Consider the following 26,062-nt stretch of genomic DNA (forward strand, 5'->3'; position numbering starts at 1 on the left):
TAGACTGGGTGCTGGTCCCCTAGCCCATAACCTAACTGATTCTTAGGTGGCTGGAATTTCTCATCATCAGAATGTTCTTCCTTGGTGGTGCATTCAGGGTTGGATAATCTTATTCTTCATTGCTGTGCAAACTCCATAAGAGCATGATGATGTGGATATTAGGCATGACTCCAGAAGACACACTTAAAACCTTGTAAATGATTTTAAGTATCTCCAGTAGTTAAAAATACCAGTTTTAAAGTTAAACAGCTTAAGTTCAAATATAGGTTCCGCTACTTAAAATCTGTGTGATTTGTGGCAAACTGTTTAATCTCTCTGGATTCCTTTCCTCATCTCTAAAATGAAATAATAATTTGCTCCATTTGAATGTGTGCCAAAACAATGGCAAAATTCCACTGTATGCTTAAGCTGCTTATTTAGTACAGCAAAACATACAGCTGTTCCTTACCCCACGTGGATATGCACAAAGGTAATTTCAAGGGTGTGGGAAGTGAGTTCTGCTTATCCAATGGTGAGTTACCTGCCCAATAAAATACCAGCTCTTCTTCTCTTGATAATTTGTCTTAACTCTCCCCAGCCCAGAGTGTTCAGTTGTGAATTAAGGGAAGCACATTAGTAGTGGAGGCCAAATTTTGTTCTTAGAGCAAGAAATAGGGTACATAACTAAGTGAACCTTACTTTTTCACCCAGTCCCTCAAATGATGTGAGACATTTTGCAAATGCCAATGAACCATTTCACTCTAGATGGGCTGCAGTTACGAAGAGAACAACTTTAGTATTTAGGAACTTTGAAGAGTTGTCAGCAAAGCCTCGAGGCATCCTAATGAACACTTATTTCCAATATGCAATATTCATTCTACAACTGACTTGTGTCACGCAAAGCCCCCATTTTTTGTATACCAGTATTTGGGCAATAATCAGAAACAGAGCTATAATCAAAACATCTTGTTGGAAAGTCTTCAAAATCCTCAAAAGAGAATGTGATATTTCAAAAAATGAGAAGGAGCTTATCCTGTTGTGATTCACATTTGTTTAATATACATTTTGTTTTCAATACCTGCAAGCTAAGTCCTTTTATTGAAGTTCAGTTTGCATTTGTTCAGGCTAGCTCCCTGCTCTGCTCCACACACATCCAGCCTCACCGTAGGACAAAGAATGAATTTAGAGATTGTTCTCAATCATCCAAGAAGAAGTGGAACAAATATACTCAAATTCGTGAAGGATTGCTGACCAAATATTGAAATACTGCTATCAGTGTGAAAAATGCTGGCAAGCAAACAGAAAGCACAGAGCCTAGAGTCCCAGAGTCCCAGAGATGCCGCTCTTGTCCAGCCTGTTTGTCCATCTGGAATCCCTCGTTTCCATCAGTGCTCAGTAGCCACTGGCGTCTCTATCTTAACTTTCCAAGGCACAACCTGAGTCTTAAAGTCAGAGGACAGAGTGTTCCAGGCTAACTGTAAGAAACTGTGCTAATACCCAAGGAGAATATGTCCTACAGGGAATAATCATACCAAAATATTTGTATAGTTAGGATTTGATGTAGTGAAATATGTGTCTTCAAGAATTTTCTCATGTTTGTTTTAAACGCACCGCTCCGATTTTCTTGAACCTTAGATTTTTTTTTTTTTCAAAGTATTTTTAAAGGATTCTGTTCGGCTAATGTCTTAGCCAAACACATTGTGGAAGGAACTTAAAATGCTTAGTCATGCACGTTTTCTTATTGCTATTCCTTGGGTGCCTCGCCTAAGGCAATGACATAATACCTAAGACCCGCAGAAGAAACAGGGCCCACTCTGTTTTGACAGAGTATTATTCATGATCACCACTTTACATAAATGTTGAAGAATATCAAATAAAGACAGGAGCTAATTGTGCAAAAAAATCGAAACAAGTGCTACTCAAGACTGGGCGATTAAGATGTGATACTCTTAATAGTCATATAAATTATTTCTTGGAAAGTTGTGTCTTCAGTGTGCTTGAGATATGAAAGAGGGAAAATCTGATACACATTTTCCATTCCCTTCTGCCATAAGGAAACTCTCCTTTGTAATTTAAAGTGTTGCACTCTGTCAAAGGGTGTGTGTGTGTGTGTGTGTGTGAGAGAGAGAGAGAGAAAGAGAGACTGCTTTAAAAATGAGAATTTTGCATTTGTTATTACTGTTATTATTTGTAAAGAACATAAATTCATATATTCATAGTCACTGGTGCACTGTGGCACGTTTGGAGTATTCCATGGAGCAGATATGTTTCTACCTCTTATTAATTAGCACATTTAAAAAATCATGTTCTAAATTCATTCCCTTGCAGTCATTGTAATCATTTACTCGGTAACTGGGGATTCCTACCTTCAAACTTTGTTCCTGCCAAAAATAGAAATTTATGTGAATTTTGTGGGTTGCTAATGTACATCAGAAATGCCAAGGGGTTTGCTAAATTACTGGATGGTCAGCTACACATCCTATTTGAGAAACCAAGAGTGTTTAGAATACATTGAAATTAATTATATGCTACGGTTGAACCCTACCCCTGAAATCCTTCGTTGGTCTAAATCTCTCTTTGCATGGGTCTTAACTTCTGGCATAGTGTGACTTATCCTCGTAAAAGGTCCCAAATAAGAGGTTTATACCTCAAAAGGGCAAACAATAACCAAAATATGCTTTATAAATGGAATTTAGTTATATAGCCTACACTGCTAGTTACAGGGTTCAAATCTACACTGATTCATGGATATGAGCTCGTGTGTGATGTCAAGTATTTCCATCCCCTTAATACTTAGCGTCCTATTTCTGAGTGTCTGATACCACATTGAGAGAGTTCTGCAGCAACAGGCAGCCTAGGGGGTTTCAGTTCATCGGAGTAGCTGCCAGTACCAGGGCCAGGGCGCCAGGCAAAAGTCCAGCATTGTTTGTTTGACTTCCTTCCTTTCTTTTCTCCTCTTCTTTCCTCCGTCCTGTCCTGCAATCCATTCTGGCCTTGGACAGCGGAGATGACCGTGGACTACAAATGAAAACTGAGCTGGCCCTAAAATATTACTCCTTACAGCTATTTAATTGCAAAAGAATCTTTGGGCTGGAGCTTCCTTGTATCCCTTGGAAGGCAGACTCAGTAATTTGGCTGTCAGTCATTTGTAATTTTATACCATAGAATCTGGAGGGGTAATAGATAGAATTATAGAGTTTTACACTGGAATACCGATTCTTAGAGAATGAAAAGCCAAAAATTGCAGGAAGGAATCAAATCTTCAAAAATAAATGTTCTCTAAAGATCAAGTTTTATTGAAATAGAAACATAATCACATCACACTTATTTGGAAATTACTACCAAGTCTGTCACTTATTTATAATGTTAAATATTTCCTATATTAATGCTACTTAATTTTTCACTTTGCTGTCAGCATCAGTAAATGAAAATGGCCAGGATATTAAGATGAACCTTCTTTCTTTATTTTTTTGTCCAAAAGTTCACAACATAATGGATTTTCTTAAAATTGACCAAACCACATCAAATAGTGTTTCCTTCATTCTTTAGCTCTAATTTTATTTTGTAAGACTTAAAAAGCCTCTATTTTCTTTTCAAATAAAATTGGTAAGGATATTGCTGGAAACCTCTAAAGTTAAAATGCAATTTTAAAAAAAATCAAGAATATTAATAGGTAAATAATGTTTCTGTTTGTATGCATGCCTGTTATAACTTCCAAAAATATAGGATTTAAAATAATTTAGTACTTTATTTTTTTTAATTCTTCCTTGACTTTTTTTTTATTAAGGTATCATTGATATACACTCTTATGAAGATTTCACATGAGCAACATTGTGGTTAATACATTCACCCATATTATAAATCCCCCCCCGACCCCATTGCAGTCACTGTCCATCAGCATATTAAGATGCTACAGAATCATTACTTGTCTTCTCTGTGCTACACTATCTTCCCCGTGAACCCCCAACAAAATATATGCCAATCATAGTGCCCCTCAATCCCCTTCTCCCTCCCTCCCTACCCCGACCTTCCTCACCCCTCAACTTTGGTAAACTCCAGTCCCTTCTTGGAGTCTGTGAGTCTGCTGCTGTTTTGTTCCTTCAGTTTTGCTTCATTGTTATACTCCACAAATGAGGGAAATCATTTGGTGCTTGTCTTTCTCCTCCTGACTTATTTCACTGAGCATAATACCCTCTAGCTCCATCCATGTTGTTGCAAATGGTAGGATTTGTTTTCTTCTCATGGTTGAGTAATATTCCATTGTGTATATGTACCACTTCTTCTTTATCCATTCATCTGCTGATGGACACTTATGTTGATTCCATGTTTTGGCTATTGTAAATAGTGCTGCAATAAACATAGGGGTGCGTATGTCTTTTTGAATCTGGGATCTTGTTTTCTTTGTGTAAATTCCTAGGAGTGGAATTGCTGGGTCAAATGGTATTTCTATTTCTAGTTTTTTGAGGATACTCCTTATTGTTTTCAACAATGGTTGAACTAATTTACATTCCCACCAACAGTGTAGGCTTCCCCTTTCTCCGCATCCTTGCCAGCATTTGTTGTTGCTTGCTTTTGGATGATGGCCAGCCTACCTGGTGTGAGGTGATATCTCATTGTGGTTTCAATTTGCATTTCCCTGATGATTAGAAATGTGGAACATCTTTTCATGTGCCTGTTGGCCATCTTAATTTCTTCTTTGGAGAGGTGTCTGCTCAGAACCTCTTTTTTAATTGGGTTATTTGCTTTTTGGGTGTTGATGTAAGTTTTTTATATATTTTAGATGTTAACCCCTTGTTGGATATGTCATTTACAAATATATACTCCCATACCATAGGATGCCTTTCTATTCTACTGATGGTTTCCTTTGCTGTACGAAAGCTTTTTACTTTGATGTAGTCCCATTTGCTCATTTTTGCTTTTGTTTCCCTTGCCTGAAGAGATGTGTTCAAGAAAACTCTGCTCATGTTTCTATTTAGAAGATTTTTGCCTGTCTTTTCTTCTAATAGTTCTATGGTTTCATGAAGTACATTCAGGTCTTTGGTCCAATTCGAGTTTACTTTTGTGTATTGTGTTAGACAGTAATCCAGTTTCATTCTCTTACATGTAGCTGTCCAGTTTTGCCAGCAGCAGTTGTTGAAGAGGCTGTCATTTCCCCATTGTATATCCATGGCTCCTTTATCATATATTAATTGACCATATATGCTTGGGTTTATATCTGGGCTCTCTATTCTATGCCAGCATTTGTTGTTGCTTGCTTTTGAATGTTGGCCATCCTACCTGGTGTTTTGTGCCAGTACCAAATTGTCTATAGATTACTGTGGCTTTGTAGTAGAGTTTGAAATCTGGGAGCATAGTCCCCCCTGCTTTATTCTTCCTTCTCAGCATTGCTTTAACTATTCATGGTCTTTTGTGGTTCATGTGAATTTTAGAACTATTTGTTCTATTTCACATAAAATTGCTGTTGTTATTTTGATAGAGATTGCATTGAATCTGTAGATTGCTTTAGGCAAGGTGGACTTTTTGATAATATTAATTCTTTGTATCCATGAGCATGGGATGTATTTCCATTTATTTGTGTCTTCTTTAATTTCTCTCATGAGTGTCTTGTAGTTTTCAGGGTGTAGATCTTTCACCTCCTTGGTTAGGTTTATTCATAGGATTTTATTCATTTTAATGCAATTGTAAATGCACTTGTTTCCCTGATTTCTCTTTCTCCTTTTTCATCATTAGTGTATAGGAATGCCACAGATTTCTGTGTATTAATTTTGTATTCTGCAACTTTGCTGAATTCAGTTATTAGTTCTAGTAGTGTTTGGGTGGGTTCTTTAGGGTTTTTTATATACAATATCATGTCATCTGCAAACAGGGACAGTTTAACTTCTTCCTTACTAATCTTGATGCATTTGATCTCTTTGTGTTTTCTGATTGCCATGGCTAGAACCTCCAGTACTATGTTGAATTAAAGTGGGGAGAGTGGGCATCCTTTTCTTGTTCCCAATCTAAAAAGAAAAGCTTTCAGCTTTTCACTGTTAAGTATGGTGTTAGCTGTGGGTTTGTCCTAAATGGCCTTTATTATGTTGAGGTACTTGCCCTCTATGCCCTTTTTGTTGACAGTTTTATCATGAAAGGATGATGAATTTTGTCAAATGCTTTTTCAGCGTCTATGGATATGATCATGTGATTTTTGTCACGTTTGTTGATGTGGTGTGGTATATGATGTTGGTGAATTTTTGAATATTGTAACACCCTTGTATCCCTGGAATAAATCCTACTTAATCATGATGGATGTTCCTATTGATGTATTTTTGAATTCAGTTTGTTAATATTTTGTTGAGTATTTTTGCATCTATATTCATTGGGGATATGTGTCTGTAATTTTCTTTTTTTGTGTTTTCTTTGTCTGGTTTTGGTATTAGAGTGATGCTGTCCTCATAGAATGAGTTGGAAGTATTCCCTGCTCTTCTGTTTTTTGGAAAACATTAAGGAGGATGAGTATTAGGTCTTCACTAAATTTTTGATAAAATTCAGTGGTGAAGCCATCTGGTCCTAGGATTTTGTTCTTAGGTAGTTTTTTGACTACCAATTCAATTTCATTGCTGGTAATTGGTCTGTTCAGATTTTCTGTTTCTTCCTGGGTCAGCCTTGGAAGGTTATATTTTTATAGAAAATTTTCCATTTCTTGTAGATTTTCCAGTTTGTTAGCCTATAATTTTTCATAGTATTTCCTAATACTTCTTTGTATTTCTGTACTGTCTGTATTGATTTTTCCTTTCTTATTTCTGATTCTGTCTGTTTATGTGTATAGACTCTTGTTTTTTTCTTGATAAGTCTGGGTAGGGGTTTATCTGTTTTGTTAATTTTCTTGAAGAACCAGCTGCTTGTTTCATTGATTCTTTCTATTGTTTTATTATTCTTGATTTTATCTATTTCTGCTCTGATTTTTACTCTGCCCCTCTTTCTACTGACTTTGGGCCTCATTTGATCTTCTTTTTCTACTTTCATTAATTGTGAATTTACTCTGTTCATTTGAGATTGCTCTTTTTTCTTGAGGTAAGCCTGTGTTGCAATATACTTCCCTATTAGTGCAGCCTTTGCTGCTAGGAATTAATTTTTTAAGTATAATATTCACACAGGAAAGTGCATACATCCTAAAGTACAACTTTCTCAAGATTGTGTGTGTAAAACTCAACCATAATAGCACATTTGGTCATCAGTTTAATTTTTTTGCTGAATAGTACTTCATTGTGCACATATAGTATATCCATTGTCATTAGTAGGCATTTCAGCAGTGTTCACTTGGGGCTAATATGAATGTTTCTGTATGAGTATCATAGGTGGCTTCCAGGGTACTTATATGTGGTTTTCTGTTGCATGTATATACCAACAGGAACACTGTTTCTGAGACATGGAGTGTGCATAGAAAGAACTTTGGAAGAGATTGACCAGCAGTCAGTTCCTTTTACCATTTTACATTCCTACTAACCATCTATGGAAGTTCTGAGAAAGTCAGGGAAAGTTTCTCTCCTCTCTCTTTTTTATTTTAACCATTCTGATGGGTACTAGTAGCACCCTGTGGAGGCCTCCACTTGCATATCCATGTGAGTAATGATATAGATCATCTTTTCATTGGTTTATTGTCTGTATGGTTGTCCTGTTTTGTGAAGTGTTTGTTTAAGTATTTTAGCCTTTTTTCTTTTGGATTGCTTATCGTTTTTTATATTATACTGCATTCCAGACTTCTGTAGGTAGAGATGTAGCTAGATACATAGATAGTTATAGATTCACACATAGACATACACAGAATATTTTCTTTCACTTCTGCCCCTTCACTTTCTCAATGGTGTCTCAATAAACATAATCTCCCCATTTTAACATGGCCCAATCTAGACTTTTTTTATTCCTTTTATGGTTAGTAGTTTTTATTGCTTAATATAGCCTTAGCTACTCTAAGGTCATGCATGTTTTCCGTATTTGACTTTCAAAGATTTATGTTTAACCTTTCACATCTAGACCTGTGTTCTATATGAAATTGTATTTTTGAGTTCAGAGTCAAAGTACATATTTCATCAGATAGATACCCATGTGAAAGCACCATCTTTCCCACTGCTAACGGTGTCATGGTTCTCATAAATGAGGCACATGTATGGCTTGGTTTCTGAGTCTCTCCCATTCCGCTGTTCCTTCTGTCTCTCCTTATGTGGACATCCTATGGCCTTAATTACTGCATCTTTCTAATGTTTTCTTCTATCTGGTAGGTTTAGTTTAGATTTCATTCCTTCAGAAGGACTTGCTCTCCTTGGCCCTTTGCATTTTCATGTAAATTTTAGAAACCTTTATCCATTATACCAGCCTCTCCCAACCATGATAAAAACAGCATGCAGAGGGTTTGGAGTGGAATTGTGTTCAATCTGTCAGTTAATCCAAGGAGTTTGAAATTTTTACAATATTAAATCTGTCATTATGTTAGTGTGGTATTTCCCTGCAATCATTTAAGTCTGCTTCAACTTCAGTAGTGTTGTGTAAGAGTTAGTGATGTGGTTTTACACTACCATCACAGAGTTATTCCTTTGTATTTGTTGTTTATCTACAATAAATATCACTATTTAAAAAATGTCTCTACTGCCGATTCACAGAAGGAAGGTTGATATTTTTATACCTTGCCTTTTTGTTTTTATTTTATTGCTAAAGACCTCCAGTATAATGTTAAATAGAAGTGATGATAGCAGTGAATGATAACTCTTTCACATCTAAGGAGATATTTTCAATATTTAACTCTGATTGTAATTTCTAGGTAGGTTTTTTTCATTACCAAATTGAAGGGTTTCCTCTGCATGCCTAGTTTACAAAGATTGTTTTGAAATTACAAATTACTATTGAATTTTGTGAAAAACACATAGTTATGCCTTGTTGGGGTTCAAACTATTAATTATGGATAACCTACAATGTTTATTTTTTTTCTACTTCTTTGCTAGAAACAGTAAAATCAACCAAAGATATAGCAAATTAGGAATAGAGTTCCATTTACAATAATACTAGGAACAGAATCAACCATTATCTCCCATAAAGAATGTATGCTGAGTACAGACATCACTTTCCAGATATCATAGAGTGTCCAAATTTCCTTAAAAAAGAAAAAGGAAGGAGGGAAAGATGAAAGTGTTGTGGGTCAAGTTTGTTCTCCTTGGTTCTTGTCCCCACCACAACAAAGAATTGCAAGGCAAAGCAATTATTTACTTGAAGCAGAGCAAAAGTTTATCTGAATACACTCTAAGGGAGGAGCAGGCCAGAGTCAAGGTAGACAAAGGCCTTGATCTGTTAGGTGGAAGGCCTGTATATTACATTCTGGCTAGGATGCACCTCTTTTTTGACAAGGTGTGGTCATTTGATTGTCAGGTGCACCCATATAGCCATCCCTCTAAGTGTGCAGGCCTTTCCCATGATGAGGTATGACTTGGACAGTTCTTAGTTTTGTTTGATTGTGCCCACATCGGGATCTGGTTGGGACTAGTTTCTCCTGATCCCAACAGGCAAGGAAGTTATTTCCCCGCAAAGTCTTTGTTGTCTTCAGGTGCAACCCACTACCTGCGCAGAGTTCAGGGATGTTTTTCTTGAACCATATCTTCTCCTTCCCCTGCTGCTCAGGTCTATCTTTCTACCTAACAAAGGGTGACAGAGAGGAAGGGCTGTGAACTCAGAGGTCTTCACTGGAACACTGAGCTCTGAAGACACAACGGGACACAGGAAACCCTGTGGATGACAAGCTCCAACAAGAGAGAATAATGTTGAAATAATAACATTTAAACCTTCACTTCACACATACTCAAAACCCTTCTCCTCCTTAATCTGTTCTTAAGCAGCAGTCAGGCCAAGGCAATGTCACCATGATTCCAAAATAAGTAATAAACCAAAGGGTTTAAATGTAAGACAGTGGGTTGACACTACCACAAAAAAGTAAGAAATAAATCAGAAAGAGAAGAAAGTTGCACAGTAATGATATGCAAAGGCAGAGAAAGTATAACTTCAGGAAAACAAAATTATCCCCAAGTACTAAAAGAGAAAGTTAGACGTACTCTTTTTATAGTCTAAAAAAAGTTAAAATCATGAAAAAAGTGAAATCAAAGAAATGATAAGACAATGAAGTTATTTTAAGAAATAAAAGTGAGCTGGCAGCACTAATGGAAAAACAGGAAAAATAAACCATTGCTTAAATGCAACCACATTAGAAACATCAGGAAGAATATGTATTGCAGAGATAAGGAGGTATGAGAAGAAGAGACATGACATAAAAGCAACAAAAAAAAGGCAAGAGATATGGAAGATAAATAACTGGGAGTTAATGTGTGAGTGGTGGCTGTTCTCCCCTGGAATGTCATTTTTTTAAAAGACACTAATATTACCTTGGCTTTTTGATTCTCTCCTTCAATTTCCAGTGTCAGAAGGTACCTGAATAATTTATTTACAAAAACCATGTAACCATCTACGCAGGGCCATGAGTTGTCCAGCTCTGCGGGCATCCTCACAGAAAACGTTTCTGGAGGCAACAGGAGTAACCCATTCTAGGACAGTAATGTCCCAGGAGGTGTAGGACATGGACATTTGCCTATTCTATAAAAAATACACTGACAGAAAATGTGGTCATCCATGAACCGTTCTTGAAAACCAGCTTAAAGACAAGTTAACCAAGACTTAGATCAAGGTGCATGATTTAGGTCTAGACCTACAACTGTGTTAAAGGAGAGTGAGATTGGTGTTGGAACTTTGTGAAGTAAGAGCAGCCCACTGCTTTATAAAACCATGTTCTGTTTGAATTTTCAATAATAAGTTTGCATTGTTTTAAAATGATCAAACCTAATTTTTGAATGTCACCTTGTTTAGTTCTTATTTGAGCTAATACTAATTATGATCCTTTTCTAATACAGACTAATAGTGTCCTTTCAACATCATCAAATATTAGCTTAATAATTATAGTTGTATATTGTTTTATAATTGGAGATATTAAGATATAATCTTATTAATATTCACAGCAACCTAATTACGTTGTGGTGTTACCTACGTTTTAAATAACTTGCTGAAGGTCGTCGTCTAGTTATAAATTGTGGACCTGGGGTCCATTGGGCACACAGTTCACTAAAAAGTGTTTAAAATACTTTGCTGAATTTATGTTTTTGGAAGTCATGGCTAAAACAGAGAAAATCAGGTACAAGACTCAAAAGAGTTGGCTGGGTGCTGTAATAGCAGGGAGTGAGTGGGGGTGGACGCCAGTATTTAAATTAGCTGTAAAGTCAGCATCTTATACATTCTCTTTTCTATGAACCTTTGAAGTTAGATTTACCCTGTTATATATTTCTTTTGAATTACAGTTTCATGTTTAAAAATATAATGGTTTGAATAAATTTACTTTTGTTGAATGCTCATCTTTGAAATAAAAACTGCACTGGTCTTGAATATGAACTCTAAGCAATCTTGAATCTTTCTCTTGCTTTCGAATTCACCAAACAAAACAAAGTCCAGATTCAGTTTGAAAATAATGTTAGAATTCTGGAGCATTTTTTTGTTGTTGAGATGATGATAGCTGCGGATCCAGACACAAATTTAGGGAAAAGGAATAGAAGATTAGAAAACTAGAATTTGCTAGGCAGGCTAGTGGGAGGGTCCTTTTGTGATGAAATGTTGCATAAATAATGCCGATGGGGGTCTAAATTCACTGTTGCCATGGAGACCTTTGTGCCTGGCTGAACTCAATTCTTTTCTCTTTTAAGACAGCTACTACTAGGCTTATGGTATCTCTGATGCGTCTTGCTTTGCTTTCTCCAAAACTGTTGGCGAGTGAAAGCAGAAATTAAACTCTGATAATTCGGCGTCCTGACTCCTTCGAGGCTGCTCTTCCATTCCATTCGTGATTTTTGAGCTCCTCTGGGTTCCTTTAAGCCCTGGTGCGGGGAGGGAGGAGCAGAAGGGAGGCCGCTCAGAACCGCCAGCACCACTTGCCTGGGAAGGAGGGAAAAGTAACCCTCGTCTTTGGGACTAGTCGACTTGTTTGCCTAGAACACAGTTGTGAAGTATTTAAGGACCATTTATTTCCAAAGGTAAATGAAAAAGTGAAAACTTAACTTATTTGTTTTTTAAATGCTTTCATTTTTAATGATGTTTTTGTGACGGGTTTTAACTAAAGTTTTAAAACTGGAGGTTGCAAGTTACATGTGGCATTTCACATGGGTAGAATTTATTTCGGGCCTTACGGTTGCCAGTCAGTACGTATTCAGTGGGTCAGTGTTGAAACTGTAAAAGCCAAATAACCGAATTTCACAGGAAGCTGTTGTGAGTACGGATGCCCCATTTCCCTATCAACTAACCATGATCACTGCTTAATAATTGTTGTTAGTAAAACTTGGTGTGTCATAGGTAGATCCTTTAGATTTTAAGAAAGTTGTGATAATCTGTGTTAAGTCGCCATTTATAATTAAGTGAGAAGTAATCAAAGTTGATTTGAAAATTGTGGGCCTTCCCCCCACCCCCCAGTGGTTCAGAATTAACTGAATAACCTCATCATAAAATCACCCAACCAGTGTCACTATGTAAAGTAACTGAAAATTTGGTGTTGGGTAGCCAATTTGCTTCATGGTATTCCCTTTCTCACAGAGGTTATTGGTTCTCTGTGGTGAGTTTTACAGGAGAACTAGACTGCAATAATTACATGTTTTGATTATTCTCAGTCCAGCAGGTGTAAATGGGTTGCACACATCACATAATTATAGAAAACCTTTGCTCTACAAGTGTTTCTGGATTGCTCTTTATTCAGATAATTCATTGAATCATCAAAAAATTTACAATGACTTCACAGATTTCACCTGTTGCTACTAGAGTTAAAATATTTGCATGTTTAACAGGTTAAAGAAACAGATTTCAGAAAGCTGGGGATTTACTAGATGACAACTTATGGGAATTGTATAGGTTGTTTTATATTTGTCAAGTAGGTGTACATTGTTAAAATTGTGAGTGAAATAAAATGGAATACCTCTGAAAGTGTTCAGTGTTCAACTTAGAGTGTGTTCAAATGCATAATAGTGACAGAGAAGGATTTCCTGCTGAATTAGTATGATCACAAGATAAAATTTCTACTTAATGTTATTTGAAATTTGACTTTGTAACTCAGACACTAAGCATGAATAATGACTAAGTTGACATAAAGAAATGGTTTAATTTTGTCAGAAACACATTGTCACATGTTCTAGTATTTTAATTGCCTATGTGGATATATTTTATTTTAAAGAAGCTACCCAAGGAAGGCTCACATATACTCAGGGGGTACCTCTAAGTAAATCTTTTATTTCAAATTAATTAAAGTTAAATCTTTCGGTGAATCATATTAAAGCTAAGAAATCTAGTTAAAACTTTAGGTTGATCATATTAATAAGGCTAAAGAAAGTGAGCATGAAGCTCCACATTGGAAATATAGTGTCTAGGCACTTGCTGTAGTGTCAGTGTAATGGTCTCAAGTGATGGTAAAGATTCACACTAGAAGGTGCAATCTGTACATGTGATCCAAATAGTTTTTTATTTTTTTAAATAAAAAGTTAACTAATCAGATGGTGTGATTGCTCATAACCCCACATTGCTGAATGTAAATATCTTACATGGGAAGGAAATTTTGACTAATTTTAAGTTCATTTTTTTAATCCAGGTATTTATATTATGTGGTTGCATCTGAGGGCATATGAAATAGGGCCTTCATATGGCATTCTAAAACATAAGCAGAGAGTCAAACAAAATGTGATTTATACATTTTGAGGATTTCCAAATGCCAAGTTGCAATATCCTTTCTGGGCTAATTTACTCATAAGTTTGATGCACATAATTAAGAAAAATAGTTTCAGTTGTCTAAAAAATTTTACCCAGGCAATCTCAGATTTGGTCCAACTCAGTTGATTATGTTTTCATGTTGCAGAATTACAGCTAATACCTCTATTGTATTGGTTTATGAACAAAGATTTGTGTTTGTGTTTCTACAAATACCATATTATCATGTGAATTCTGATTTGGAGTTTTGTTTTAAAGCCCTTTTATAATTCTTGTATATATTCAGCAAATCTTTGTTGAGTCCCTTCTGTATGTTAAATATTATTTGAGGTACGATGTGCAAAATCAGAAAGAAATATTCTCTAGAGTCCAAAAAATAAAAAATCTGATGGCACTGCAGATGTGATAACAAATAACTGCAATGCCATAAAATAATGGCTTTAATGGAAGCGTGGCCACGGAGAGCGTGGAACAGAGCTGTAGTTTATATAGTGAAGAGTGTTTTTTTTTTATCTTCCCAACCTGAGATGAAGAAGGGTTAAGTGACTTATGCAAAATAAGTGTGAATGAATGACTCTAAAGATTATTTCCAGATAGTAGTCTGAGAAGTCCTATGAAAATGTAAATCCTATCCTGTCAGTTCTTTATGCAGAATGAAAAAGCTGGAGGCCATACTGTGGTTGACAAGACCCTCAGTGACCTGCTGCCTGCCACCTTGTCTCTCCCATATCCCCTGAAGGGCTTCCCTTTTGTTCACTTTGCTCCAGCACCCAAAACTACTTGCTTTTTCTAGAACCTGCTCCCTGCACCCAGCCTTTGCATTTGCCATGTACTCCTGCTTAAAACACTACAGTAGCCCCTCCCCACACCCCCAGCCCAGATGTACACATGCCTCACTCCCTCAAGGCCTTCAAATCCATGCTCAGATGTCACCTTGTCAATGTGTTTGTTCTTGGTAAGCCTGCTTAAATTGCCTCCCCCATCTTCTTTTCCTGTATGATTTTTCCCCATTGCCTTAATCACAGATGGCACTCTGTCTAATCCACTGGTGCGTTGTGTTCAAAGTCCTTTTTCTCTTTAGGATATAAACTCCATGAGGGCAGGATTCTTGTCTGATTTTTTCATTGATGCCTGCCCAGCACCTAGACCCATGCTTACCTGATTTACTGAATGAACAAATGAAGATTTCCTTACACCAAATACGTATAGTGTTCTACTTTGTTGTTGTTTTTCATAAAAAAAAAAGAATGAATTTTGAGGTTATCAAGTGTACCCATTATTCTCATGTATGTTTGAGAGAAAGTAGTCAAACAAAAGCAGTCGATTCATAATTGCTAACTGGTTATGCACAGACTCTCTTAGCCAAGGTTCTTGCATCATGGAAGAATAGGTGTTGATGATTTCCATTCTGTGGCAGGATCTGTGGCATCAGATGGATTCTTAGTGAGAGTCCAGCGTCTTCTCCCCTCTTCCCACCCTCTAGCTGTGGAAACTTAACCAGTGCCTTCAGCTTCTGCAGCCATCTGTTGCTTCCACCAAAAAGCCATGGCTGCTGCTGTGATACTCATATTCCCCAAAGTATTTGTTTTGAATATCCAATTGGTTTTGTTAGGTGATTCATGAATCTAGCAGCATTCCATCTAGCCAGGAGAGAAATGCTCCTTCCCCAAAGTATTTTCTATAAGGAACTCACAAAGTATATACAGTCTCTGAAATATTAAATCATTAATGTTCATTAACATGAGAAAAATGATTCAATGGCCTGGGTTATTTATGTGATCATACTCAGGCAGCTCCGTTATATAAAGTTCTACTCAAAAAACAAAATACAGTCTTAGGATCCTAAGAATTACCAATGAATATTAATCTTGCTCATGGTGGGATCTTGTCATTTGGCCATACCTAATACTGGCTCACTGGGAAGCTTTAATAACAATGAGTGTATTTTTGTCATTTGTGGATCAAATCACCTACCTCTGTCCCAAATGTTCATCCTACATTTGACAAGTTTAATTAAACACAGCACTTGTGGTTTTAAAAATAAAATCTGCAAGCTCTAGGAATTTATTAAGCACTACAGTGCTACAGTGTGGCTAATTACATAGTGACCTTCTCAAGTGTGTACATTTTTTTCAAAGATGTGAGGGTTACATCCTCTAGGAATCAAAGTATCACATTAGTCTGCAGCTCCCAACAGTACTAGCTCATTTTTAAAAAAGAAAACTAATTTTAGGTGTCAGTCAACTGTCTGATTATTCCAGGATGAGTCAAATGGATTATGAGAGCCTTTCTGCATCCCATAAGCCTCAGCCTCTATTTACTTGTAAACCATAACATTTGGGTAGGTGTTCCTCCAATGAGAGGGACTCTGAATAGGATTATCTATTCCAGAGCCTTCGCATTATCCAGAGGTCCCTTCTTCATGAATTTCAGCTACTTCAGTTCATTTCAAGCCCTCATGCTCTTCTGGTCATTTTCATCAGTGTTAATAGAATTTCAGTGTGGAAATGTTCAAGGTAATTAAATTTAGGTTCTGAGGCTGGGGATTAACTGCACCCACATTTTCATGGAGCAGTTCTGCCAAAAATTAGAGACCATAAGTGCAGAGGTGGAGATGAAGAAGAACAAAGAGGGAAACTGAGTCAGCTGTGGGCTGTGTCTCCCTTATCCCAGGCCTAGGGTCTGTTGGTGGCACAGACCCTGCCACTGTGGCCCAGTGCTGCTGGGGGACCTGAATGAGTTTGCAGACTCTGGCATATATTTGGCAAATGTAGAGCACAGATATTGGCCAAATGGCATGTGTTACCCATTTAGGGACTTATTTAATCTCTGCGTATATGGAATTAAATAGGAATGTTGAATTTCTTTGTTTAAAGATTTATACACCTGACCGTATTATTTTGTTATTGCTCTGAAATAATAATTACACCTATTGAGCACATCCAGTGTGCTCCTGATTATTGACTTACAATATCTCATTAGATCCTCACAGAGCAGAGGCCCTTCATGGTAGATATTATCTCTGTACTATAGACAAGAAACATTAAACTGAGTAACTGTTTCATTATGTGGCATGTCTAAGATCACAGAAATAAATTAGAGTAAGAACACAAGTCTGCTTAACTCTGCAGCTTGCTGTCCCTCACCCTCCATCCAATGGTGTGGCTCAGTGTAACCATCTCACTTAGATTTTGAAAAACCTTTAAGGTTGTTGTAACCCCCGGGCCCCATGGCATACCTCTCGCAGTTTTTCTATTCACCTCCAGCTGGGGGCTCCAGGCTGGTCTCCCTTTTACCATTAACTGTCTGACCCACTAATCAGCATGCTCCTATTTGGAATCCCGCAGGGCCTGGAGCAAAGGGATTGGTAATGGGGTTCCCTGGAATACCTGAATCGGAATCTCCTGAAGCAACTGTTATAAATGCACTTTGTGACTCAATGTCTCAAAGGAAGGGGTTGGACATCTGCATTTCTAAGAGGTTCCCTAGAGGACTGCTAGACCCAGGAGCATTTGAGAACCTCCTGTCTGTTCTTACAGATGCAGAAACTGACTGTGAGGGAGGTGGAGAAACAAGATCAAAGGTGATTCCCCTGCAGAGAATTGGGGAAGGATAGAGACTAGAACAGTCCTATCTGCCACACTGGAGACTCATGCAGGTGGCAGGTTCAAGGTGACAAGAGTAGAGGGGTCAGTGACATGTGATTAACCCCACTCATGTGTGACATGTGATTAATCCAGCCTACGGTCTGCTGTGGTGTAATTGTGTGTGCACACATAAGATAAAGGGAAAGCGATATAGGCAGAGAGGGAGGCAACTACTATAAGGTCAGATGCAAGATGGGCCAGGAAGGCAGATGCTGGACGTGAGGGTCAAGGCCTGGTCCTATGCTGTCCACCCCGTGCTGTGGTCCACATCTGCCTTGTCTCCTTGCTGCTGTCATTGGCAACCATCGTGTGGCTTGTTTTATTGTGCAGCTTGCTCATCATTTTCACTCTATTCAGTAAGTCTGTGGATGCTAATATTCCCAAAGAATCTCATAAAGTTTTAAATTAAATGGCATAGCATTGTTGTTATTGCAGCATTATTTACAGAGTGTCTACTGCTTGCCAGTCCCTGTTTTAAAAGCTGGGAATAAAGAGCTGTAAAGCCAGGGCCTTTATGGAGCTGTCCTTCTAGTGGGAACCACGTAAGTCAAAGACTGTTATTACTGTCACTCCTCCTCTCAAAAGAACACTCGTCTAGGAGTAGAGTGTGTCGCAGTGACCGACCGGCTGTGTCTCATTACACTGGGACGCAGCAAGGTTGTCACTATCAGTGTTCTGTAAGACCTGACTCTTTTTTTTTCATTTTGAGGAGGAAGCCAGGACAACTTTCTTATCATCCTTGTTTGCAGGTACCATTGATGTTTTTAGGAAACTTTGAGAATATGTGTGTTCATTGGAGACAAAATGCTTAGTATATATAACCAAGTATGAAATGGCCCCCTTGTGAAAACATGGGCCTGGAGGTCAGAGGTTTAGTTTTATATGCTGGCCCCAGAGCACCCCAACTGTAGGATTTTTACAGAATTGTAGACATATGTTGTGGATAACTTTCTCTCCATAAAACTAGTAACATTTTTATCACTGTGGCACTGGTACGGTGTGATGTCATTTATAGTGCACGTTAACTTCCTCTTCCATCTGTAGAAGACCATTTTGCTGGATCAAGATTATGAGTAGATGTCCCTGTACACTAAATTTTTATTTTTTGGTGTTGTGTTATTCATCTTAGAACAGTGTGGATGTTCACAACTTTGGCAGGCAGAATTCTAACACCGTTGAAAGTCAGAGGATGCCTGCCCTGCACAAAATGTAGCTGATGTTCAGTTCACTGCTGGTGGGACCTCACCCTGCTTAATGCTGTCACCGAAAATCAGTCAACAAAAGTGTAGTGCCAAAAGATGTAGTTAAGTCACGATTGCCCTCCAATTCCTTTTTTCCACCTTTTCTTTCTTTCCTGTTGTTTTGGCTTTGGGTTTGTTACTTCCTTGTTGGGATAATATATTTTGAGAAAGAGGAGTAGAGTGGAATCAGGCCCAGCTCTGATACTAACTAAATTTTGGTTCATTTCCTTTTTCCTGGCATATCCCCAAAGGGCTTTGAAGCTACTCAGTCTAGTCACTTAATCCCTCTGCACCTCAGTTTCCTTACCTGCAAAATTAAAGGCTTCAGCTCTATGATCCCTTCCAAATGAATAGGATTTTCTTATCTCCCCTATAGGGACTCCCCAGTGCCAAGTTAGGGGGACAGCAATTACCTATGAAGCAGAATAGACAGGTGAAGGTAGAGGTTCCCCCTGGGTCTGTGGCCTACCCTGTTTGGATCTCTTAACCCAGGAGTCTCAGCCTTTGTTAATTTCACTTCTCAGTCAGTGAGTCTTTTCAGCAAGGTCATCCATTATGTGCTCATTTATTTGTCCATGACATAAATGTACTACTGTATCAGGTTTTTGTTAGAAAATATGATAAAAGTCTCATTTTAAAAGACAAGAACAGTAATTTAAAATGTAAGTTCAAACCTTTACTTCTCTACTGCATGGGTTGTCTTGGGACCACCACTTCAGGGATCCTCGGTGCCAGGGCTGAGCTGCACAGCTTAGCAGTGTAATGAGGTGAGCAATCAAAGTCAAATTCAAAATCTGAGACATGAGAAATAGGTACACCTGTTAAGCTCAGCCATCTGTCCTTGTAAGACCATCTATCTTGATTATAACCAGATTTGGGGGGGAACTGATGATGACAGTCATACAATTGTGAATGATTGCTTATCATTTGCAGATAAGCACACAGTAACCACCAGGAATTCTGCAGATAGGGGCCAGTAAGACAATGCTGACATCTCAGTGTACTCCTACTCCATCTAGAAAAAAGTCCAAGGCTTATGCTGATCTTTGTATGCTGATGACATGTATTAGGCATGCTGTTATGTATCCCTTTGGGTAGACTCTCTTATAGATTGTTGTCCACATGAAAGAGGATCTGTGGTGAAAAAGTGTTCATTTATGTACTTTCTATTCATAACTGTAATCAAAGAATTAGGCTAATGCCTTCAAAGCAAGCTTATAGAATTTGCAGATTATACAAGGCTACTGAAATATACATGTGTTTGGTACAAAATAAGATTTCAAGAAGAATCTGAAATGCTGAAAAAATATGAGAGTAAAAAAGCAACACGTTGAAAATTTGGGATACATGTCCAGCCTTCTCTGTAGGTTCAAAGACGTCGACTGCAGAGCTACATAGTGTATGCCAGTCTGGTTTGGCAGCAGTTTAGAAAAAAAGGTAGTAGAGTTTAATTGAATTCCAGTTTCATATAAGGCAACTATTTGACAAGGTTAAGAGAGCTAATGTAATCTTAGGTTATATTAATGGAAGTTTAATTTCAATTCTATAACACAAGTGATGCATCTTAAGTACTTGATACTTTTCGGACTCTATTTGGAATACGGTGTGAAATGTTACATATTACAAATTAAAGGTCAGGATGGATCAGCATACAAGAGAGATGATGCAGAGGTGTGGCCAGAATGATGAGACCTCTAAAAACAGGATGAGACCTCTGAACGGCCCGTGTTTAAGTCATGGAAGAGAAGATGTGGTTTTCAAATGTTGGCTGGCCTAGCTTATCAGTGAAAAAGTCAGTGTAATGTTTTGGTGCATCAGAAGACAGAACAAGAACAGAAGTCAGAATCAGAATCAATTATGAGAAGCTTACAAGCTGTAGCATGGTTCTGACAACCAGTGCTGTCTGGTGGAGTGGTTTGCATCTGAGTTTGAGCCGCTGTCCCCAGTAGCTTTCGAGCTGGGACTGTCTGAGAGACTGACTTCCAGACGGATGGGTGATGAACCAAATGACCTCCTAGAGCCCATCCATGAAAGAAAGCATGAATTCATGTACTTGAAAAGAAATGAAAAGTAGAATCAGATCCTGTTTTCCCATTTGGATTTAAACAAATAGATGTAAAAGTGTTCGTGTTTTGGATATGTTACTATGAGCAGGGGGAAGTATGTTTTACAGATAAGACAAAACAGCAAACCTTCTAAAGTTTTAAGACAATATTTATAGATTGACCAGAGCTAGATGCAGTTTGAATGTCCACAAATCTAGAAAACCGATAATGATATTTGCAGCACCTACTTCTTTGCATGCTAAAGCTTCTGGAGGTAGAAGGGAGGACAGGAATTTTGAAAACAGCACCCAAATGATTCATGTACACCCACTATTTAAGCCAGAACAAAAAAAAGGAAGTTGGATTATTCACAGAAGTATTTATTCATCCTGTATGTGAAACTCTATGGAAATACCATAAACTCTGTATTGGACGTCTGGTCCCTTAGCATAGCAATGAGTTAACAGTGCTGATATTCTATTCCTCTGTTTCCTCATCTGCAAATCAAAATAATAATTATTATTATATGATATTATTATTTATTATTATTATGCTGTGAATCCCTGAAGTGTATTCACTCCAAAATGGGAGGAAAGGCAGACATTGGTTTTATAGGAAAAACAGTGGCCTAAGTTTGTTAAGATAGAAAAGTTCTCCATGCTGAGTTCAATAGGATACAAGTTAAGTCTTTTTGATTAGCTAAATGCAAGTTCTATAATATTTATCAGATACACATGTCTTGCTGATTGTTTAGTTTCTAACTAGACTATTGCTTTTCCAACTTGAATAGCAAGAGAAATTTGGCCTAATATATACAAAACTGGGGCTGGAATCATGAGCAGCTTGCTGCCCAGCTCTGCTGCCAGGAAAGCGGGTGTTGATCAGCTCTGCCCTCATTACCAGGTAAAGAACTACAGTTGATGGGGATTACAGTCCCTCGTTTCAGGGGACACAAGGATAATTTGGCTGTTCCTAAAAAGGCATAAACAAAATATTGGCTAAGCACACACAGATGTTAAGGTTATACTCTGTACATGAATTCATGTACTTGAATTCACTTTAATGGAGTTGAGCTTATGGTGTAAGATCTCACAGCTCATTATAACTAAGTTGTTATGGGCTGCTAATTTGCTAGAAGCTGCTGTATCATGAGCTAGCCCAACTGCCTTGATAGGTCTCCTGGTAGTTAATATGGATTAAATGTGAATCTTTTATTTTTCCCCCCGTGGTCTCACATAATGATATTAGCTCATCTACAGTGTGACAAATTCAGTGTACCAGGAGCATCTGGTATACTATTCTTTATGACTGAAAATAAGTCTGCAAACTTGATCATGCACATCCATTAAAACACTTCTCCATATTGGAAGATGTGGAAGGATGACAACTATGGAAGGAATTTATTGGTCACAGTTCATTTTGCTCTGACATATATAAACTATTACAACAGTAGTACATTCCTCAATGCTTCATTCCTACAAGTTCTTGTTTGATTATCAGGATGCATTATTGATACATTCCATGGTAGACTGCATTTAATTCATTCCCAGCCGAGGAATTTCAAAATGGGGAAAAAAAGTGAAAAGAAAAAAAGAGAAATAAAGGGAAAAGAAATGAAAACTTTCACAGCTTGAAGATAGTTGTAAATTCAGTCTTTTGAAGTTGATCTGAAAAAGGATCGGACTGAAATGTGCAAGTCATGATACTAGTAACAAGGTGTTGTAAAAATTGAATACATAGTCTTATAAGAAATGCAAAGTACGATCAGATCCTTTTGTCCCATTTGGATTTAAGTAAGTTAACATGAAACTATTCGTGTTTTGAATATGTTACTATCTGAGCAATATATCTGGGGGATAAATTTTACAGATGAAACAAAACGATTGACATGCATGTGCATATTACATACCTTATCAAGAAAAGGAAAGGCCACCAGGCTGGCTGTCACTGTGTAATTTTCTCTGCTGTGTACCACTAAGTAATCTTGAATTATTCACTTAACCTCTCTGATTGCCACTTTCCTCCTCTTTACACAAATGGATTGTATTTCATATCATCAATCCTTCACCATTTGAAGATAAAAATAATTAGGGCAACAATACAGCTGTTATTATACAAAAAGTAAAACCGTTGTACTATTAGGGTACAATTATAATTCCCTCTTACCTGATGTCAGCCCTGTGGTAACCCCAGTTCCCTCAATCAACAGTAGATGTGACAATAACAATTAAAAACCACTTTGGAGGCAATAAGGATCAGAAGCTGTGAAAGATACACAAAAAAATTGCTGGAAAGAAATGTCAACAATATAAATAGAGCAGAAAAGAAATGAGACTATTTCTTTGGTTGTAAGAGCCAATAGCTATCTATGCCTATAGCACCACTGGGCTTTACTACTGTGTCCACCTAATTATGAAAAAACTCTGCAGTTGACAGGGACATTTAGGGACAGGTAAACTGACATCCTTGCAATACGATATCCTTGTAATATAGTACAAGATCCATGTTAACATTAAAGGCCTTCAGATGTTAAAAAACAGTTAAATTTTATTAACTATTTTCTTGTCAGTGAAACAAATGAGTTTAATAAAATTCCAAAGAGTTTCTTATTTGGAGTATGAAAGTAGATGAAATGGTGCATCATATTCAGTAAATGAGGAAAATTGTGACCATTGTTGAATATTAACCTTTTTACTCGTTAAAACTTCGAAGCTAATTTACCTCATATTCAATCTGGCCTTACACTCCAATCAAACTAAACTCTAATTACCCCTGAAACATATGTAAACACATTCAATATTTGCCTGATTCTGTGTCGTGACTCATCCAACCATCTGTAAAGCTTTTCCTCCACCCTTTCACCTGGTCAAATAGTAGCTCTCATTGTCCACCTCAGATGCCACCCTTTCGCAGGTGTGATGTCCTTGATTTCTCCCTCCCCCTCTCCCCCTTCTACCTTCCCCAACTGGATGTTGTCTTTGAAATCCATTTATATCTGTCTCATCACAGTTTATCATTTTTACTTTGTATTCTAGTTAATTATGTACATATTTTTCAACCCTTTTTCTAAACCTACAGCTACAAGAAGATATGTATTAGGGCTCTTCAGAGAAACAGAACCAATAGGACATATATAGGTAAATAAAAGAGATTTATTATGATTCCAGGGTAAGGTGATTACAGGGACTGAGAAGCACCCCCAGTCTGCCATCTGCAAGCTTGTGGCCCAAGGAAGCTGGTGGTGAAGTTCCAGTCCAAACTCAAAGACCAGAAACCAGGGGAGTCAGTGGTCTAAGTTCTGCTCTGAGTCTGAAAGTCTGGGGAGCTGTGTCTGAGGGCAGGAGAAGATGGATGTCCCAGCTCAAAGAGAGAACAAACTCACCTTTCTTCTACCTTGTCTTCTGTTTAGGCTTTCAGGCAATTGGCTAACACCCACTTGCATTGATAGCAATCTTCTTTACTTATCTTACTGATTCAAATGCCAAACTTTTCCAGAAACACATGTCCAGACATACTGAGAAATAATGTGTTACCAGCTACCTGGGCATCCCTTAGCCCCATCAAGTTGACACACAAAATTAATCATCACAGCATCTGTACATGAACTACTTTTGTACCCACATCTTTCCTGCCTGAGCCATTCACTATCTTGCAGAACTCTTTGTGTGAAAATATCTTTTGCCCTACTGTGATTTTATTCATTTATTCCATAAATATTTATTTAGCATTTACTGTGTGGTAGATATTAGAGATTTGGGTGAAGAAAATTAACATCCCCCTTTCTTTGGAATCAAACATCATAATAATAAATCCAAAATAATAGGAACTTGCAGCTTGCTGCCAGGCAAGTAAGCATTGATGGGTCAATCCCCACATCTGGTTGCTGTTCCTGAGAAGGTGGTGCAGTGTTCCTTTTTTCCCCCTTTTTTAATTTTGGTATCATTAATATACAGTCATATGAGCAATACTGTGGTTACTAGATTCCCCCCATTATCAAGTCCGCACCACATACTCCATTATAGTCACTGTCTATCAGCGTAGTAAGTTGCTATAGAGTCAATATTTGTCTTCTCTTGTGTTATACTGCCTTCTCCGTGCACCCTCCCTACATTACATGTGCTAATCATAAGCTGCTTTAACCGCTTCTCCCTCCCACACCACGCACCCATCCCCAACCCCTTCCCTATGGTAACTGCTAGTCTCCTCTTAGAGTTGGTGAGTCTGCTGCTGTTTTGTTCCTTCAGTTTTTTTTAATTTTTTTAAATTTTGGTATCATTAATATACAGTTACATGAGCAACACTGTGGTTACTACATTCCCCCCATTATCAAGTCCCCACCACATACCCCATTACAGTCACTGTCCAGCAGCAAACAACATGCCACAGTCACTACTTGTCTTCTCTGTGCTATACTGCCTTCTCCATGCCCCCCCTACCCCACATTATGTGTGGTAATTATAATGCCCCTTAATCCCCTTCTCCCTCCCTCCCCACCCACCTACCACAGTCCCCTTCCCTTTGGCAACTGTTAGCCCATTCTTGGGTTCTGTGAGTTTGTTGCTGTTTTGTTCCTTCAGTTTTTTGCTTTGTTCTTATACTCCACAGATGAGTGAAATCATTTAGTAGTTCTCTCTCTCCACCTGGCTTATTTCAATGAGCATAATACCCTCTAGCTCCATCCATGTTGTGGCAAATGGTAGGATGTTTTCTTCTTATGGCTGAATAATACTCCTTTGTGTTTATGTACCAGATCTTCTATATCTATTCATCTACTGATGGACACTTAGGTTGCTTCCATTTCTTGGCTATTGTAAATAGTGCTGTGATAAACAGGGATGCATATGTCTTTTTAAAACTGGGAAACTGTAATCTTAGGGTAAATTCCTGGGAGTGGAATTCCTGGGTCAAATGGTATTTCTATTTTTAGTTTTTTGAGGAACCTCCATACTGCTTTCCACAATGGCTGAACTAGTTTACATTCCCACTAGCAGCGTAAGAGAGTTCCCCTTTTTCCACATCCTTGCCAGCATTTGTTGTTCCTATTCTTTTTTATGTTGGCCATCCTAACTAGCATTGAGGTGATATCTAATTGCGGTTTTAATTTGCATTTCACTGATAATTAGCAGTGTGGAGCATCTTTTCATGTGTGTGTTGGCCATCTGAATTTCTTCTTTAGAGACATGTCTGTTCATATCCTCAGCCCATTTTTTAATAGAGTTATTTGCTTCTTGGATGTTGACGCATGTGAGTTCTTTATATATTTTGGATATTAACCCCTTGTCAGATATGTCATTTACAAATATATTCTCCCATACTGTAGGATGCCTTTTTGTTCTGCTGATAGTGTCCTTAG

The 26,062-nt window shown here is 37.8% G+C and overlaps 1 protein-coding gene across 6 annotated transcripts in view; it reads left to right on the forward strand.

Moving 5' to 3' along the window:
- Positions 1 to 26,062, forward strand: part of CTNND2 (catenin delta 2) — a 947,950-nt gene that overhangs the window by 285,772 nt on the left and 636,116 nt on the right. The window contains exon 1 of one of the 6 annotated variants that reach the window (XM_036896688.2): positions 11,832 to 12,065. The exons of the other annotated variants lie outside the window; for them this stretch is intronic. The gene's annotated coding sequence lies outside the window, so the exon portion shown is untranslated. Of the gene's footprint in view, positions 1 to 11,831; positions 12,066 to 26,062 lie in introns of those variants that run through there. 6 annotated transcript variants of the gene reach the window in all.

Source organism: Manis pentadactyla, chromosome 2 (assembly GCF_030020395.1).
Source record: "Manis pentadactyla isolate mManPen7 chromosome 2, mManPen7.hap1, whole genome shotgun sequence".
Lineage (NCBI taxonomy): Eukaryota > Metazoa > Chordata > Mammalia > Pholidota > Manidae > Manis > Manis pentadactyla.